Source organism: Rhinopithecus roxellana, chromosome 17 (genome assembly GCF_007565055.1).
Source record: "Rhinopithecus roxellana isolate Shanxi Qingling chromosome 17, ASM756505v1, whole genome shotgun sequence".
NCBI classification, from domain to species: domain Eukaryota; kingdom Metazoa; phylum Chordata; class Mammalia; order Primates; family Cercopithecidae; genus Rhinopithecus; species Rhinopithecus roxellana.
In genome coordinates this window covers 36,145,399-36,163,138 of record NC_044565.1, presented here as the reverse complement: position 1 = coordinate 36,163,138, position 17,740 = coordinate 36,145,399, and the positions used below count along the sequence as shown (strand labels likewise).

The window sequence follows — 17,740 nt, the reverse complement described above, 5'->3', positions numbered from 1 at the left end:
GAGTTTCATTCTGGTTGCCCAGGCTGGAGTGCAATGGTGTGATCTCAGCTCACTGCAACCTCCACCTCCCAAGTGATTCTCCTGCTTCAGCCTCCCAAGTAGCTGGGATTACAGGCGCCTGCCACCACACCCAGCTAATTTTTTGTATTTTTAGTAGAGACGGGGTTTCTTCATGTTGGCCAGGCTGGTCTGGAACTCCTAACCTCAGGTGATCCACCTGCCTCAGCCTCCCAAAGTGCTGGAATTACAGGCGTGAGCCACTACGCCCAGCCCCCATAATTCTTTAATACTGCCAATATCCATAAAATGTCAGCATTTTTATTCAGTGGGGTTTCTCTTTTCCTGGTACAGGTTGAAAATAATAGACAGGGTCTACCCTTTCCCTATCTACTATTTGAGAGACAGGGTCTTACTCTGTCACCCAGGCTGGAGTGCAGTGGGCAATCAGTGCTCACCGTAACCCCAAACTTGGCAATCAGTGCTCACCGTAACCCCAAACTCCTGGCCTCAAGCGATATTCCTGCCTCAGTCTCCCAAAACACTGGGATTACAGACCTGAGCCACCACACCCAGACCAAATTCTGTGATTTTTGTTTATTTGTTTGTTTGGTTGGTTTTTTTTTGAGACGAAGTCTCACTCTTGTCCCCCAGGCTGGAGTGCAATGGCGCAATCTCGGCTCACTGCAACCTCCGCCTCTCTGGTTCAAGAGATTCTCCCACCTCAGCCTCCCGAGTAGCTGGGATTACAGGCACCTGCCACCATCCCCAGCTAATTTTTGTATTTTTAGTAGAGACGGGGTTTCACCATGTTGGCCAGGCTGGTCTCAAACTCCTGACCTCAGATGATCCACCCGCCTTGGCCTCTCAAAGTGCTGGAATTACAGGCGTGAGCCATTGCGCCCGGCCCAAATTCCGTGTTTTAACTGCTGTCTTTAGACTATTTATTTTCAATAATAAAATAGGGTTTACACCTGCCATTTTATTTTTGGTTTTCTGTTTGTCCCCTCTGAAGAAACACATTTTAGGTTCTCCAAGGTATCCTCTTGGCATTGTTCTACAAGTATGGGATTAAGAAGGTGGCATTCCAGCTCCCCTCCCTCAGGGACTGGGCTCTCTCCCCTTTCTATAGCCTTGATAGAACTGAGGAGTCTAAGAATTGTAAAACAGGTTTTTTCCCATTCCCTTCGAAAATTCCCCCTAGGCAGAGAGGACTGCTAGCTTCAGCTGACTTTGTTAAACTGATTATCTGTTCACTGGTACCACAGTGGATGCTGAAACGAAGGAGCCCCACTTAATAATCTTGAGACATTTATTTACATGTCTCTCTCTCCTTCTAGATTGTGAATAATATGTGGACAAGATCTGCACATCATTCGTCATTGTATCCCCAGCAGCTACCAGATGTGGATGCCTTATTTACTAATACTTAGCCCAAAAAGATCAGACATGTTTTTAACTCTTTATTTTTAAGTAATTCAAACTTACAGAAAAGCTACAAGAATTCTACAAAAGCTCTCTGATACCTTTTGCCCAATTCACCAATTGTTCATATTTTGGCACATTAGCTCTATCATTCTCTCTTTCAGGAATCAGTCTTTTTTTTTCTTTTTTTAATCCTTTGTTCAACTTACTTTCATTTCCATTTAGTGCCTTATATTAGTTGTCTTTTCTCTCTGAATTTACCAATTTTCATACACCAACAAAAGGGAGGAGAGGGAGTAAAAGGGATCAGATGAACTTGTGAACCATTGGCTTTTCATCCATTTAAAGCTACGAGATTGGCCAGGTATGGTGGCTCATGCCTGTAATCCCAGCTCTTTGGGAAGTGGGTGGATTGCTTGAGGCCAGGATTTCGACATCAGCCTGGGCAACATGGCAAAACCCTGTTTCTACAAAAAATATAAAAATTAGCCAGGTGTGTTGGTGGCAGGAAGGCTGAAGTGGGAGGATCGCTTGAACCCAGGAAGTAAAGACTGCAGTGAACTGTGACCGCAGCACTGCACTCCGGCCTGGGTGACAGAGCAAGTCCCTGTCTCAAAAATAAATAAATAAATACATCTATACGATTTATTATTGAGACACTAAGAAAGGCATTTAACATGTCTATAAACATGGTCAAGCTAGAAAAAAAAAGGAGCTACCTTCTAGAATAGGCTATTTTTACCAGCAGAATTGCTATAGAAAATAATTATGTTGCATTACATAAATAGCTCTTCCTGGGAGCATAATGATAACTCTGCTTCTGCTTTTTAAGAAGTCAGCCAAGAAAGGTTGGGAGAAATCTACTATATTGTCAAAAAGTAATTTTTCGTACTAGTCCGAGGGGCTAACAACATTTAGGAAGAACCTGGCTTGCCATGGAATGTAGAGGATGTGAGTGTTAATGACAGTGGGTTTCACGGCCGGGAACAGTGACTCACTCCTGTAATCCTAGCACTTTGGGATGTTGAGGAAGGCAGATCATTTGAGGTCAAGAGTTCAAGACCAGCCTGGCCAATATGGTGAAACCCTGTCTCTACTAAAAATACAAAAATTAGCCGGATGTGCTGGCGTGTGCCTGTAATCACAGCTACTTGGGAGGCTGAGGCACGAGAATTGCTTGAACCCAAGAAACAGAGGTTGCAGTGAGCTGAGATCCCACTACTGCACTCCAGGCTAGGTGACAGAGTGAGACTCTGTCTCAAAAAAAAAAAAAAAAAAAAAAAGTGGATGTCAAAGATACGTCTTCATATCCCATAGGACACTTGTTTCAATTTTGCCAGGTCAAAGGGAGATTATTCTTACTCTGATTTTAACCCACACTGATTCTAATATATTGAGTTGTGTCATTTTCCTTTAAGGAAGTACAAAGTTTCAATGAAACAGCTGAATTGATAGGAGTTCCAAGAATTGCAACAAACAGAATAAAAAGAACAATGAAATCATTCACAAAAGAGGCCATTCACAGACAGCTTGGTACCACTGTAGTAAAAAAAAAAAAAAAAAAAAAGAACAAACTGGAGTGAAAGGAAAGTATAGTTCAGGATTCTGGATTTTAAAGGTTTTATCCAGCAGTCGTTAGCTCTCCTGGCTAGTGTGATGCCTGTGATGGTGTTTGACTGTTGGAACAGCAAGCACTGTCTTCATTGAGGCTTGGCTCCAGCTGCTGTTTTGGTGTGGGGCCAAGTACCTCTGGGCAGTGTTTTGCACCTCTGAGAGTGAAATGACTCCTGTGGAGTCAGTCCTAATCTGAGTGCAAACAATCTTTTCTGTTAAAAAAAAATAGTTTTGAGGCCAGGCGTGGTGGCTCATGCCTATAATCCCAGCACTTTGGGAGGCTGAGGCGGGCGGATCACTTGAGGTCAGGAGTTCGAGACTAGCGTGGCCAACATGGTGAAACCCCGTCTCTACTAAAAATACAAAAAATTAGCTGGGCCTGATGGCATGCACCTGTAGTTCCAGATACTCAGGAGACTGAGGTGGGAGGATCGCTTGAACCCAGGAGGTATAGGTTACAGTAAGCCAAAATTGCACCACTGTACTCCAGCCTGGGAGACAAAGCAAGATTCTGTTTCAAAAAAAAAAGTTTTGGGTTAAGTTTAATTTCTTTTCTTTCAAAAAAAAAAAAAATATATATATATATATATATTTTTTTAGAGACAAGGCCTTGCTGTGCTGCCCAGGTTTGTCTTGATTCCTGAGCTCAAGAGGTCCTCGTGCCTCAGTCTCTCAAAGTCCTGGGATTACAAGTGTGAACGACCACGCCCAGCCAAGTTTAATTTTTTTATTTTTTAATTTATTTTTTTGAGACGGAGTCTAGCTCTGTTGCCCAGGCTGGAATGCAGTGGCGCCATCTCCACTCACTGCAAGCTCCGCCCCCCGGGTTCACGTCATTCTCCTGCCTCAGCCTCCTGAGTAGCTGGGACTACAGATGCCTGCCACCACACCAGGCTAATTTTTTTGTATTTTTAGTAGAGACGGGGTTTCACCGTGTTCGCCAGGATGGTCTTGATCTCCTGACCTCGTGATCCACCTGCCTTGGCCTCCAAAAGTGCTGGGATTACAGGCATGAGCCACCGCGCCCAGCCTAATTTTTTTGTTTGTTTGTTTTTGCTTTTGTTTTGTTTTGTTTTTTGAGACAGGGTCTCACTCTGTTGGCCAGGCTGGAGTGCAGTGGCATGATCACAGTTCACTGCAGCCACGACCTCCCAGGCCCAAGCAATTCGCCCACCTCAGCCTCCCAAGTTAGCTGGGACTACAGGCGTGCACCACCACACCTGGCTATTGTTTTGATTTTTCTGTAGAAATGGAGTTTCACTATGTTGTTCAGGCTGGTCTCGAACTCCTGGCCTCAAGCCATCCTCCCACTTCAGCCTCCCAAAATCCTGGGATTATAGGCGTGAGCCACTGCGCCCAGCCAACTTTCATTTCTGACCTATAAACGTTATCATTATAAGTCCTTCTGCTAAAGAGATACAACCAAAGTGTACCTATTCATTCATTCCACGGATACTGCATGCCAGGCCCCACACTGAGCTGAGTACTGTTCTAGGCACATGATATGTAACAGCAAGTAAAACATCCCTATCCTCACCAAGCTGATATTCAAGTGAAGGAGACAGACGAGAAACAATGCATAAGGAAATCAGGTAATGTGTTAGAAGGTGGTGAGTGCTATAATGAAATAAAATCAAAGTTAGGTGGATCTGGCATGTGTGAAGAAGCAAGTTGCAATCTTAAGGGTAGGCTTTGTTAGGAATTAATTTTAAGCAAACAGTGTAAATGTTTAGGGGAAGAACACTCCAGCAAGTGTTAACAGCTGCACAGAGTCCCAAGAAAGCAGTATAGTGGCTTATTCCGGAAACAGCAAAGAGGCCAAAGAGACTGCATAGTGGGCCAGGTGGGAAGGTCAAGGAAATTGGGTAGGGCCTGGGGCTGTTGAAGGATTTCAGTTTCCACTATTTCCTTGCTTCCTCTGAACAAAGCACTTTTAAGCAGAGAGGAACTCAATTTGGCTTTCATTTTAAAGGGTCTCTGTGGGCCAGGAGTGGTGGCTCATGCCTGTAATCCCAGCACTTTGTGAGGTCTAGGCGGGTGGATCACCTGAGGTCAGGAGATCGAGACCAGCCAGGCCAACATGGTGATACCCCATCTGTACTGATAATACAAAAATTAGCTGGGTGTGGTGGCAGCGCCTGTAATCCCAGCTACTTGGGAGGCTGAGGCAAGAGAAAGGAGAGTCGCTTGAACCTGGGAGGTGGAGGTTGCAGGGAGCCAAGATCATGCCATTGCACTCCAGCTTGGGTGACAGAGCAAGACAATGTCTTTAAAAAAAAAAAGGAAAAAAAAAAGGGGCCAGGCACTGTGGCTGACGCCGGTAATCCCAACACTTTGCGAGGCCGAGGCGGGCGGATCACAAAGTCAGGAGATCGAGACCATCCTGGCTAACATGGTGAAACTCCATCTGTACTAAAAATACAAAAAAAAAAAAAAAAAAAAAAAAAATTAGCCGGGCGTGGTGGCAGACGCCTGTAGTTCCAGCTACTCAGGAGGCTAAGACAGGAGAATGGTGGGAACCCGGGAGGCAGAGGTTGCAGCAAGCTGAGATTGCGCCACTGCACTCCAGCCTGGGTGACAGAGTGAGACTCCATCTCAAAAAAAAAAAGGGGGGGGGATCTCTCTGGCTTCCCTGTTGAGAATAGACTGAAGGGGACAAGACAAAAACAAGGAGACCAGGTGGGACAGGTGGGAGCCTACTGTTATGATCCAGGCTAGAGCTGGGAGTGGTTCAAACCAGCATGTAGAGTGGCAGGGGTAAAAAGGGATCACATTCTGGATGAGTTCTGCAAACAGAACCAACAGAATTTACAGAGGGATAGCATGTGGACTGGGAGAGAAAGAGAAGAGTCAAAGTGACTCCACGGTTTGAAGCCTGAACAACTACAAAAAATGGAGTTGTCATCAGCCGAGGTGGGGAAGCTGCTGATGCAGCAGGCTTGAGGATAGATCAGGAGTTCAGTTTTGGATACACTGCTTTGACATCCAAATGGGGCCATAAGTGGGCTGTGGATATGTGAATCTGGAGTTCAGGAGAGAGGTCTGAGCAGAAGACATAATTTGGGAGTTGTAAGTGTGTAGATAGATAATAGTTACTCACTTTTTTCCATCCTTTTAATACGAACGTTTTCAAGCATACACAAATGCACATACATTTAGTACATATACCTTCTACCTTCATTCAACAATTATTAACATTTCGCCATATTAGCTCTATATTTCTCTATCTTTTAAAAATAAAAATAGAGACAGGTTCTCACTTTGTTGCCCAGACTAGTTTCAAACTCCTGGGCTCATGCAATCCTCTTGCTTTGGCCTCCAAAAGTGCTGATATTACAGGCATGAGCCACCATGCCCAGCCATATTTGTCTATTTATACATGCTTTTGTTTGTTTGTTTGTTTGTTTGTTTTCTTTTTTTTTTTTGAGAAGGAGTCTCGCTCTGTCACCCAGGCTGGAGTGCAGTGGCCAGATCTCAGCTCACTGCAAACTCCGCCTCCCGGGTTTACGCCATTCTCCTGCCTCAGCCTCCCGAGTAGCTGGGACTACAGGCGCCCGCCACCTCGCCCAGCTAGTTTTTTGTATTTTTTTAGTAGAGACGGGGTTTCACCGTGTTAGCCAGAATGGTCTCGATCTCCTGACCTCGTGATCCGCCCGCCTCGGCCTCCCAAAGCGCTGGGATTACAGGCTTGAGCCACCGCGCCCGGCCTGTTTGTTTGTTTAACTGAGCCATTTCAGAGTGGGAAACATCTGGTTGCTTCACTCTTGCATACTCTGGCATTCCTGAAAGAAATGTAAAATCCCCCAAATCAATGAGATAACAGAGCAAATGAAAGCAGATAATGACCAGGGTCAAGGAAGGAGCCCTGGGGCACCCCAAGGATAAGAGGTCTGGGAGAAGGAGCAACCATTAAGGGAGAAGGAACCTGAGAAAGTAGATATAATGTAGAGTAGGCGGACATTTTCTTCTGACTGCTGATTTTTTTTTTTTTTTTTTTTTTTTTTTTTTTTTTTTGAGACAGAGTTTCGCTCTTATTGCCCAGGGTGGAGTGCAATGGCGTGATCTCCGCTCACAGCAACCTCTGCTTCCCAGGTTCAAGCGATTCTCCTGCCTCGGCCTCCCTAGTAGCTGGGATTACCAGCACACACCACCACACCTGGCTAATTTTTGTATTTTTAGTAGAGACAGAGTTTTACCATGTTGGCTGGGCTGCCCTTGAAGTCCTAACTTCAGGTGATCTACCTGACAAAGCCCAGTAAAATTTTTGGAGAGATGGGGTTTCACCACATTACCCAGGCTGGTCTTGAACTTCTGGACTCAAGTGATCTGCCTGCCTTGCCCTCCCAAAGTGCTGGGATTACAGGCATGAGCCACCGCACCCAGCTGATTGCTGAAATTTACCAAAATGTAAAGAGGCAGATACAAAAGGCATTCATGCAAATTTTCCTTCTAATTTCAGAATTTCTTCTTCACACTTGTGGAACAAACTATTTTTTTCTTAGTCTTCTTAAGACTGGGGTAATTATGAAAGGAATCAAATAATTCCTTTTGATTGTTTGAAATGAGCACCCTAATACACCCAGGGGCATAGACTCCATAAATAATGAAGAGGTCAGCTGGGCATGGTGGCTCATGCCTGCAATCCCAGCACTTTGAGAGGGCGAGGCAGACAGATCACTTGAGTCCAGGAGTTCAAGACCAGCCTGGGTAATGTGGTGAAACCCCATCTCTACAAAAAAATTTACTGGGCTTTGTTGTGCACCCATAGTCCCAGCTACTTGGGAGGCTATGGTGGGAGGATCACCTGAACCTGGGAGGCAAAGGCTACAGTGAGCTATGATCACCCCACCGCACTCCAGCCTGGGTGACAGAGTGAGACCCTGTCTCAAAAAAAAAAAAAAAAAAAGATATCAAGTCACAGTACTGCTGTCTGAATTGGCAAAGATGCAGTTCAGTTTTCAGCACTAACTCAAAGCAAGCCAATCAATCAAATTCAGAGGCTAATTTAGGAAATTAAGAAGCTGAATGACAATTTTGATATTTTTTTAACCACAGAGTTAACACTTTTTTAAAGGTGTTCCTCACATCAACCTATACAAAATAAACTATGGTTATAAACTAAAAGTATGACAGTCCAAAGAAGAAGACATATTTAAATTTTTTAAAAAACTAAAACTATTTTCTTTCCTCGTAAATATTATTCATAGCCTGTCTATAGCTAACATAAAATAGGGTATCTGTAGCTTCAAGGCAACCTCCTATCCTGTACCTGGTCCTTGGGCATAACCACAAAAAGATTGATTGATTGATTATTGAAAGGGGGTCTTGCTTTGTCACGCAGGCTGGAGTGCACTGGCATGATCATGACTCATCACCGCCTCGAACTCCTAGGCTCAAAGGATCCTCCCTCCTCAGCTTCCTGAGTAGCTGGGACTACTACAGGCAAGAGCCACCACACCCAGCTCAAAAAATTGGTTTTTAAATAGGAGGTTGCTAAGCAGTCAAGCAAATTTCATTCATTTTGGACTTCCTGAACACTGGAACCCCTCCTTTTATGACTCAGAAAATAACAACCAACAAAATAAATCATATGTGGAGCTAACATCAGACATGTATTTAACAATAAATAATATAAAAGAAGTTGATATTGGCTCTGACTAGAAATCCAGAGATAAGGCCAGGCACGGTGGCTCACACTTGTAATCCCAGCACTTTGGGAGGCTGAGGCGAGCAGATCGCTTGAGGTCAGGAGTTTGAGACCAGCCTGGCCAACATGGCGAAACCTCGACTTTACTAAAAATACAAAAATTAGCCGGGTGTGGTGGTGTACACCTGTAGTCCCAGCTACTCGGGAGGCTGAGGCAGAAGAATCACTTGAACTTGGGAGACGGAGCTTGCGGTGAGTCAAGATCTCACCACTTACTCCAGCTTGGGCGACAGATTAAGACTCTGAAAAAAAGAAAGAGAGAGAGAGAGAGAGAGAGAGAAAGAGAGAGAGAGAGAGAAAGAGAAAGAGAGAGAGAGACAGAGAGAGAGAAAGAGAGAGAGAGAGAGAGAAAAGAAATCCAGAGATAAAATACACTGCATTGAAGACCAGGTAAATGCTTGGATCTAGCATTATGAATTTTATCCTAAGAGAATCTAAATCTGGCCACTCGTGGGAGGCTGAATAGTAATTGCTAGTAACGAACTAATCAACTTGGGAAATGTCTCTAAGCCCCTTCCCAGAGCCAGTTCCTTTTCTCTTCATTTCCTGTTCTTTGCCCAGGAACCCCTTCTGTCTCATTTTTCAGCCATGCACCAAGTTCGGAAAAGAAACTACCATTTCCTAGGCTTGTGTCTATATAGTTCAGAACAAAATGAAGTCCAGAACAGAATGAGCTCGATTCTGACCCATAGGGAGGGATTTAAAGAAGCAGAGGAAAAAAGAAAAAAAAAAAAAAAGTGGAGAAGAAAAGAGGAGGGGCAGAAAGAAGGGAAGAAAATGGGAGGAAAGACTAGGATGACTATTTTTCCACTTAGTACACTGTCTACTAAGTGTAGAAGGACCAAAGAAAAAAAAAGCGTTCTATTTTTAAATGAGCTGCTTCCACATTCTAGGAGGGTTGCCAAGGGATGCAGAAAGGCACTGAAATGGGCTTTATAATGCAGCAGTAGGTTCCCTAGGCCTCATCTAGAAGCAGGAAGTTTAGAAAAGAGGAATAAAGGCCAGGCGCGGTGGCTCAAGCCTGTAATCCCAGCACTTTGGGAGGCCAAGGCAGGCGGATCACAAGGTCAGGAGATCGAGACCATCCTGGCTAACACGGTGAAACCCCGTCTCTACTAAAAAATACAAAAAAGTAGCCGGGCGAGGTGGCGGGCGCCTGTAGTCCCAGCTACTCGGGAGGCTGCAGGAGAATGGTGTGAACCCGGGAGGCAGAGCTTGCAGTGAGCTGAGATCTGGCCAGTGCACTCCAGAGTGGGTGACAGAGCGAGACTCTGTCTCAAAAAAAAAAAAAAAGAGGAATAAAAGTACTCTGTGTAATAACCTCAGAGGCGATCTACAATTGGACCAGGGAAACCTTTGCATATTTGTTCCTTTGACGCAGACTTCCTTTTTCAGCTTGACATGAATTTAAACTGTTGTAACTAGGAATTGTTGCTAGTCTTGGGAGACTGGGTATGTTGAGTTTTGTCCAAGAGCTACCCACGGACCACCAGGAATAGAGCTGCAGAAGAGAGCTGGGGGAAGTGGGCAGGCCTGTCCTGACTGTCACAATGGCAGAGGGGCCCCAAATCACGCGTTCAGCTAACACACAGAGCATTTGTTACATGCGAGATGCTGCTCCCAGGGCTTTATCTTTGTAACCTTGTGAAATAACTATTCCTCCAACCTTATGAATAAGGAAACAGGTACAGAGAGGTATCTGAAAGGATCTGTCCTAGGTTACTCAAGTGACAAATGGAAAAGCCTGGTTGAACCCAAGTAATCTGGACCTTAGACAGCAGGATTTTAACCACTTGGGAGGATAGGAATTGAAGGGTTCTTGCTCCTCCTTTCTGCCCTGCCTTGTACACCTCCTTTAATTTCTGGCCTATTAAAATTCTAATTATAGGTTATTTTGCTTAAGAGATACAACCAAAGTGTTATTATTCATTCAATTTGCTCATTCCACAAACAGGCCCCATTCTTGCTTCCTCGGGTCCTGGAAATCACCCCCTGCCTCGCTCCCATAGAATTATTTGCAAAACTCAGCCTCAGAAGTAGATTGCTTGGGATTATTATGGTTTGAAGACTATCTTGGTAGTTGGGGGAAGGTGGATGGGAGGATGGGAGGAGCCAAGCCCCATGGGTAGAAGGTAGAGAATTGAAGAGGAAGGGAAAGTGGCATTACTATTAGTGGGGCTGAGAAGGGGTGGGAGGTAGGCTTGGAGAGGGTACAGCCTTCTCAGCCCCACCTTTCCTTTGAGATGGCAGCACCCAACCAGGAGAAGACTTGACCAGGGGGATGGCTTGCGGTACTGTTTTCCTACCTCATTTATCGCCATGTTCTTGACCTCCCACACAGTGCTTGGAGTTTATGCTGATTGAATGGTTGAATAAATGAATGAACTGACTTAGTAACACATGATCTTTTACAAGTTGTTGTTTTCCTCCCTGTTTTGGCTACATAGTGAGTTTCCCTTGTTAACGATGTATGGAGACATTTCCCTTTTTCTCAAGTTCATCCCCAGTAACAAAGCATCTAGAGTTTATGTGAAAATATCCGTGTCTTGTAAAAGCCCACACGTCCATTTTGCAGGGCCAGGTGATCTACTGACATTAATTGCATTCCACCTCCCTTGCTCCTTTCCTACCTACTTCACTAGCATTTCCTGCCTCAGCATCACAATCCTTGTCACTGAATAACCTTTTTTTTTTTCTTTTTTTGAGACAGAGTCTTACTCTGTCGCCCAGGCTGGAGTGCAGTGGCACAATCTCAGCTCACTGCAACCTCCGCCTCCCAGGTTCAAGTGATTCTCATGCCTCAGCCTCCCGAGTAGCTGGGACTACAGGCGTGCACCACCACACCCGGCTAATTTTTGTATTTTTAGTAGAGACAGAGTTTTACCATGTTGGCCAGGCTGTTCTTGAACTCCTGACCTCAGGTGATCCACCCACCTCGGTCTCCCAAAGTGTTGGGATTACAGGCATGAGCCACCGTGCCTGGCCGGCCACTGAATAACTTTTGACTTTACTTGATTAGTAAGTTTAAAATTAAAAATAGCCTGCCCAGGCAACATGGCAAGACCCTGTCTCTAGAAAAATTTAAAAAGTTAGCTGGGCATGGTGGTGCATACCCGTAATCCCAGCTACTTGGGAGGCTGAGGTGGGAGGATTGATTTGAGCCCAGGAGGTTGAGGCTGCAGTGGGCCGTGATCATGTCACTGCACTGTAGCCTGGGCAACAGAGCAAGACCCTATTTCAGAAAAAAAAATAGATTAAGAAACAGAACATTACTAGAACATGTGCATATTCTATCACCTAGCCAATCTACCCAACAGAAATGCAAATATGTGTTCACCAAAAGACACTACTGAAGTTTGACAACTCTTACCATTTTGTCACTTTCACCTTAAATCCTAATTTTCTTTTTCTTTCTTTTTTTTTTTCTTTGAGACAAAGTCTTGCTGTCTCACCCAGGCTGGAGTGCAGTGGTGCAATCTTGGCTCACTAGAACCTCCACCTCTTGGGTTCAAGCAATTCTCCTGCCTCAGTCTCCCAAGTAGCTGGGATTACAAGCATGTGCCACTACAGCCGTCTTATTTTTGTATTTTTAGTAGAGACGGGGTTTCACCATGTTGGCAAGGCTGGTCTTGAACTTCTGACTTCAGGTGATTCACCCGCCTCGGCCTCCCAAAGTGCTGGGATTACCGGCGTAAGCCACTGTATTCAGCCCCAGCCTAACATATATATATGTGTGTGTGTATATATATATTATTTTTGGTGGGGGCGTGGTGGGGAGGATGGAGGTTTGCTCTTGCTGCTTAGGCTGGAGTGCAATAGCGCAGTCTCAGCTCACTGCAACCTCTGGCTCTCGGGTTAAAGCTATTCTCCTGACTTGGCCTCCCGAGTAGCTGGGATTATAGGCACGTGCCACCACGCCTAGCTAATTTTGTATTTTTAGTACAGACGGAGTTTCTCCGTGTTGGTCAGGCTGCTCTCGAACTCCCGACCTCAGGTGATCTGCCTGCCTAGGCCTCCCAAAGTGCTGGGATTACAGGCGTGAGCCACCGTACACGGCAATATACTTTAATAAAAGACATTAAGCCCTGCAATTACAGTTGAAGCCTCCTTTGACTTTCAATCCCAGTCCCATTACTCTCTCCTTAACCCTTCAACCACTCATAAATTGTGTATTTTTATACCTTCACATCAATATATTTATATCCATGATGCATTATATCATTGCATTTTTCCTGACTTCTAGTGAGACTGAGGGCTTTCTCCTGTTTCCTCTTCTATGAATTTCCTTTTCATATTATTGGCCTATTTTTCTATTGGACTTTTCCTTGCTTATTAATTTTAGGAGGCATTTTATTTTACTTTTTTTTTTTTTGAAATGGAGTCTTGCTCTGTCACCCTGGATGGAGTATAGTGGCGTAATCTTGGCTTACTGCAACTTCTGCCTCCCAGGTTCAAGCAACTCTTCCGCCTTAGCCTCCCTAGTAGCTGGGATTACAGGCATGCACCACCATGCCCGGCTAATTTTTGTATTTTTAGTAGAGATGGAATTTCTCCACGTTGGTCAGGCTGCTCTCGAACTCCCGACCTCAGGTGATCCGCCCACCTCGGTCTCCCAAAGTGCTGGGATTATAGGCGTGAGCCACCACACCCAGCCTACAGATGATTTTTATATGTATTTTTATTTTTAAAATACATATAATTGTAAAAATTTAATTTAAATTTAAAATTTTTTAAAATACAGATAAGAATTACTTTAAATTGTTTTTTGTTGAGATGGTTGGAGGAGAGGGGGGTGGTTCTTGCTTTGTTGCCCAGTCGAGTCTTGAACTCCTGGCTTCAAGCAATCCTCCCACTGCAGTCTTTCAAGCAGCTGGGACTGTATAGGTATGTGTAGATGAGGATCTTTTTTGTTTTTTTTGTTTTTTTTTTTTTTGAGACGGAGTCTTGCTCTGTCACCCAGGCTGGGGTGCAGTGGCCGGATCTCCGCTCACTGCAAGCTCCCGCCTCCCGGGTTTACGCCATTCTCCTGCCTCAGCCTCCCAAGTAGCTGGGACTACAGGCACCCGCCACCTCGCCCGGCTATTTTTTTGTATTTTTTAGTAGAGATGGGGTTTCATCGTGTTAGCCAGGATGGTCTCGATCTCCTGACATCGTGGTCCGCCCATCTCGGCCTCCCAAAGTGCTGGGATTACAGGCTTGAGCCACCGCGCCCTGCCGAGGATCTTTAATCTGTGACTTTTTTCTCAACGTTACTTGAAAAACGTGATAGTCCTTGAAAATATTCTAGTTACTTTACAAGGCCTAGGGATGAGTATTAAGAATAGGTGCAAATAATTGCTTATATTTAAATACTGGAGAGCGCCATTTGGGGTGTTCGGTATTTACCAATGCAAAGCTCTCTTTGCTTTGTTCTCATAAGACCCGCTTTCAAGAGTAATGTACTTTTTGACAATGGCAAGGAGATGGAGGAAATGAGGTCACTAAACAAAAAAATTGGCCAGGCACGGTGGCTCATGCCTGTAATCCCAGCACTTTGGGAGGCCGAGGAGGGTGAATCACCTGAGGTCAGGAGTTGAACAGTTTGGCCAACATGGTGAAACCCCATCTCTACCAAAAATACAAAAATTAGCCAGGCACAGTGGTGTGTGTCTGTAATCCCTGCTACTCGGGAGGCTGAGGCAGGAGAATCACTTGAACCCGGGAGGCGGAGATTGCAGTGAGCCGAGAAAGTGCCGTTGCACTCTAGCCTGGGCGACAGAGTGAGACCCTGTCTCAAAGAAATAAAGAAAGAAACAAAAAAATTGCCATAGCTCCCACTACTCACACTGCTACAATATACAGTATCTGATTTCAGACTTTTCCAACCGAGACCAAAATACACCATCATCCGTAACTGAAATAATTATTTTGAGTTGAGTTTGAATTTCTGAGAGTTTGCACCTAATATATTAAGCAGTGGAGAGCTGCTCAAAGTGCTCAAAGTCTTTGAGGAAGTCCCACTCTAACTTCAGCTAGCTTAATCTGGCAGCCATAGATGGGATTTAAACAGATCTCAGATCTAATCAAAATGTTCGGTTGCTGTTTCTGCACGCCCCCTTCTGGCTGAGTAAGAGCTCATCGCTAAATGATGCTCCTCAGGAGGCTGAGGAGGCTGAGGAGGCTGAGGCAGGAGAATCACTTGAACCAGGGAGGTGGAGGTTGCAGTGAGCCGAGATGCACCACTGCATTCCAGCCTGGGTGACAGAGCAAAACTCCATCTCAAAAAAAAAAAAAAAAAAAGAGCGTGGAAGTGCTTAACACAGAAAGATAAAACGTGAACTTTCGTTAGATTATTTGTCGACATTTGGTGGTAGATAAACCAACAGATTGTTCCAACTCCCCTGAAATTTTCCCATGGGTTAATTGACAGGGGAATAGGATATTTTGGTTTGATGTTTCTTTACAGTCACTCAAAAAATCCTCTCTGAAGGTGTTTCTTCCCTTCGAACTCAGAGAAAAGACACATTTAGTGATGAGAATCAAAAGCTGAACAGGGGACACTTGGTGTTTGGAACTCTTCACCAAATCATTTCACTTCCTTGTTCCTTCAGGGAGGAAGGCAACCACAGCCTCTGCATTTGCTCCCTGACTTGGTTTACAAGGTTAGTCAAATACCCTGTACCACAGAGTGGCTGGGTTAATGATTTATCTAAATGAGGTAAAAGCCATATGCTATTGCAATGCTGCGTTTCAGTCTATTTTTCCAAACTAGTTAACTACTGCACACTAATGATGTAGCTTAATGCTGTGTCACTAGGCTGTTCTAGAAAATTTGTGTATATTATGTTCACAGTGCTGAAAGAAGCAACAAAGAACTTCCCTTTTTAATAGTTACAATCTTTCTGAAAGCCCAGGAAGAAAAAAGAAAAAAAAGTGACCCAAAGAAACAAGATAGTATTCAGGTAATGTTTAAATCAGACTGGATCTCAGATCAAAGGGCACTTTTTTTTTTTTTTTTTTTTTTGAGATGGAGTTTCCCTCTTGTTGCATAGGTTGGAGTGCAATGGCACAATCTCGGCTCACTGCAATCTGTCTCTCGGGTTCAAGCGATTCTCCTGCCTCAACCTCCCGAGTAGCTGGGATTACAGGCATGCGCCACCACATACATCCAGCTTTTTTTTTTGGAGGGGGGGATGGAGTCTCGTTCTTGTTGCCCAGGCTGGAGTGCAATAGCACGATCTCGGCTCACAGCAACCGCCACCTCCCGGGTTCACACAATTCTCCTGCCTCAGCCTCCAGAGTAGCTGGGATTACAGGCATGCACCACCAAGCCCAGCTAATTTTTGTATTTTTACTAGAGACGGGGTTTTTCCGTGTTGGTCAGGCTGGTCTCAAACTCCCAACCTCAGGGGATCTGCCTGCCTCGGCCTCCCCAAGTGCTGGGATTACAGTCATGAGCAACTGCGCCAGGCCCTAATTTTGTATTTCTAGTGGAGACCGAATTTCTCCATGTTGACCAGGCTGGTCTCAAACTCCAGACCTCAGGTGATCCACCTGCCTCACCCTCCCAAAGTGCTGGGATTACAGGCATGAGCCACCGCTCTGGGACAGAACACTATGTTTTGATATCTAGATTCTCATCTTTAAGTTTGTGAAGTTCACCTATGCGGTTTTATGCAGCTGTTGTTCATTCATTCTCATTGATACATAGCATTCCATCATGTGTATATGCCACAATTTATTCATTCTACCATTGATGGACATTTGGGCAGCTTCCAGCTTTGGTTATTAGGGATACTGCTGCTCTTAATATTCTTTTTTTTTTTTTTTTTTTTTTTTTTGAGACGGAGTCTCGCTCTGTCACCCAGGCTGGAGTGCAGTGGCCGGATCTCAGCTCACTGCAAGCTCCGCCTCCCGGGTTTACGCCATTCTCCTGCCTCAGCCTCCCAAGTAGCTGGGACTACAGGCGCCTGCCACCTCGCCCGGCTAGTTTTTTTTTTGTATTTTTTAGTAGAGACGGGGTTTCACCGTGTTAGCCAGGATGGTCTCGATCTCCTGACCTCGTGATCCGCCCGTCTCGGCCTCCCAAAGTGCTGGGATTACAGGCTTGAGCCACCGCGCTCGGCCTCTTAATATTCTTAAGTGTGTGTTTTAGGCTGGGCGCAGTGGCTCATGCCTGTAATCCCAGCACTTTGGGAGGCCGAGGTGGCGGATCACCTGAAGTCAGGAGTTCAAGACCAGCCTGGCCAATATAGTGAAACCCTGTTTCTACTAAAAATACAAAAAATCAGCCAGGCGTGGTGGTGGGCACCTGTAATCCCAGCTACTAGGGAGGCTGAGGCAGAACTGCTTGAACCCAGAAGGCGGAAGTTGCAGTTAGCTGAGATCGCGCCATTGCTCTCCAGCTTGGGCAGCAAGAGGGAAACTCTGTCTCAAAAAAAAAAAAAAATGTGTCCTTTGTTGATCATATACACTTATTTCTGTTGGGTATGTACACCTGTGTAATATAAATAAAATTACATATACATATGTGTGTGTGTGTGTGTATACATATATATATATAGTTACTAGATGTGTCCAACCATATATATGAGCATTCTTTTTCTAAATTTATTATTATTATTTTTTTAGAGACAGGTCTTGCTCTGTTGCCTAGGCTGGAGGGCAGTGGCATGATCACAATTCACTGCAGACTTGACCTCCTGGGCTCAAGCAATCTTCCTGCCTCAGCCTCCCGAGCAGCTGAGACTACAGACATGCACCACCACACCTGGCTTATTTTTATTTTTTATTTTTCTTGCTATGTTACCCAGGCTGTTCTGGAACTCCTGGCCTCAAACAATCCTCCCATCTCAGCCTCCCAAAGTGCTGGGATTACAGATGTGAACCAACACGCCCTCCTCATGTGAGCATACTTGTTGCTGTATATCTTTGCCAATACTTAGTACAGTCAGCTCTCTATATTCATGGGTTCCACATATGTGAATTCAATCAACCGAAGATGGAAAATATTTGCAG

General features: G+C 44.8%; 1 non-coding gene across 1 annotated transcript; it reads left to right on the top strand.

The window, feature by feature from the left end:
* Nucleotides 1–3,046: 3,046 nt before the first annotated feature.
* LOC115894428 lies at nt 3,047–3,243 on the top strand. Its single transcript, XR_004054548.1, has one exon. It is a non-coding gene; the product is annotated as a small nucleolar RNA SNORA74 (small nucleolar RNA).
* Nucleotides 3,244–17,740: the final 14,497 nt, after the last annotated feature.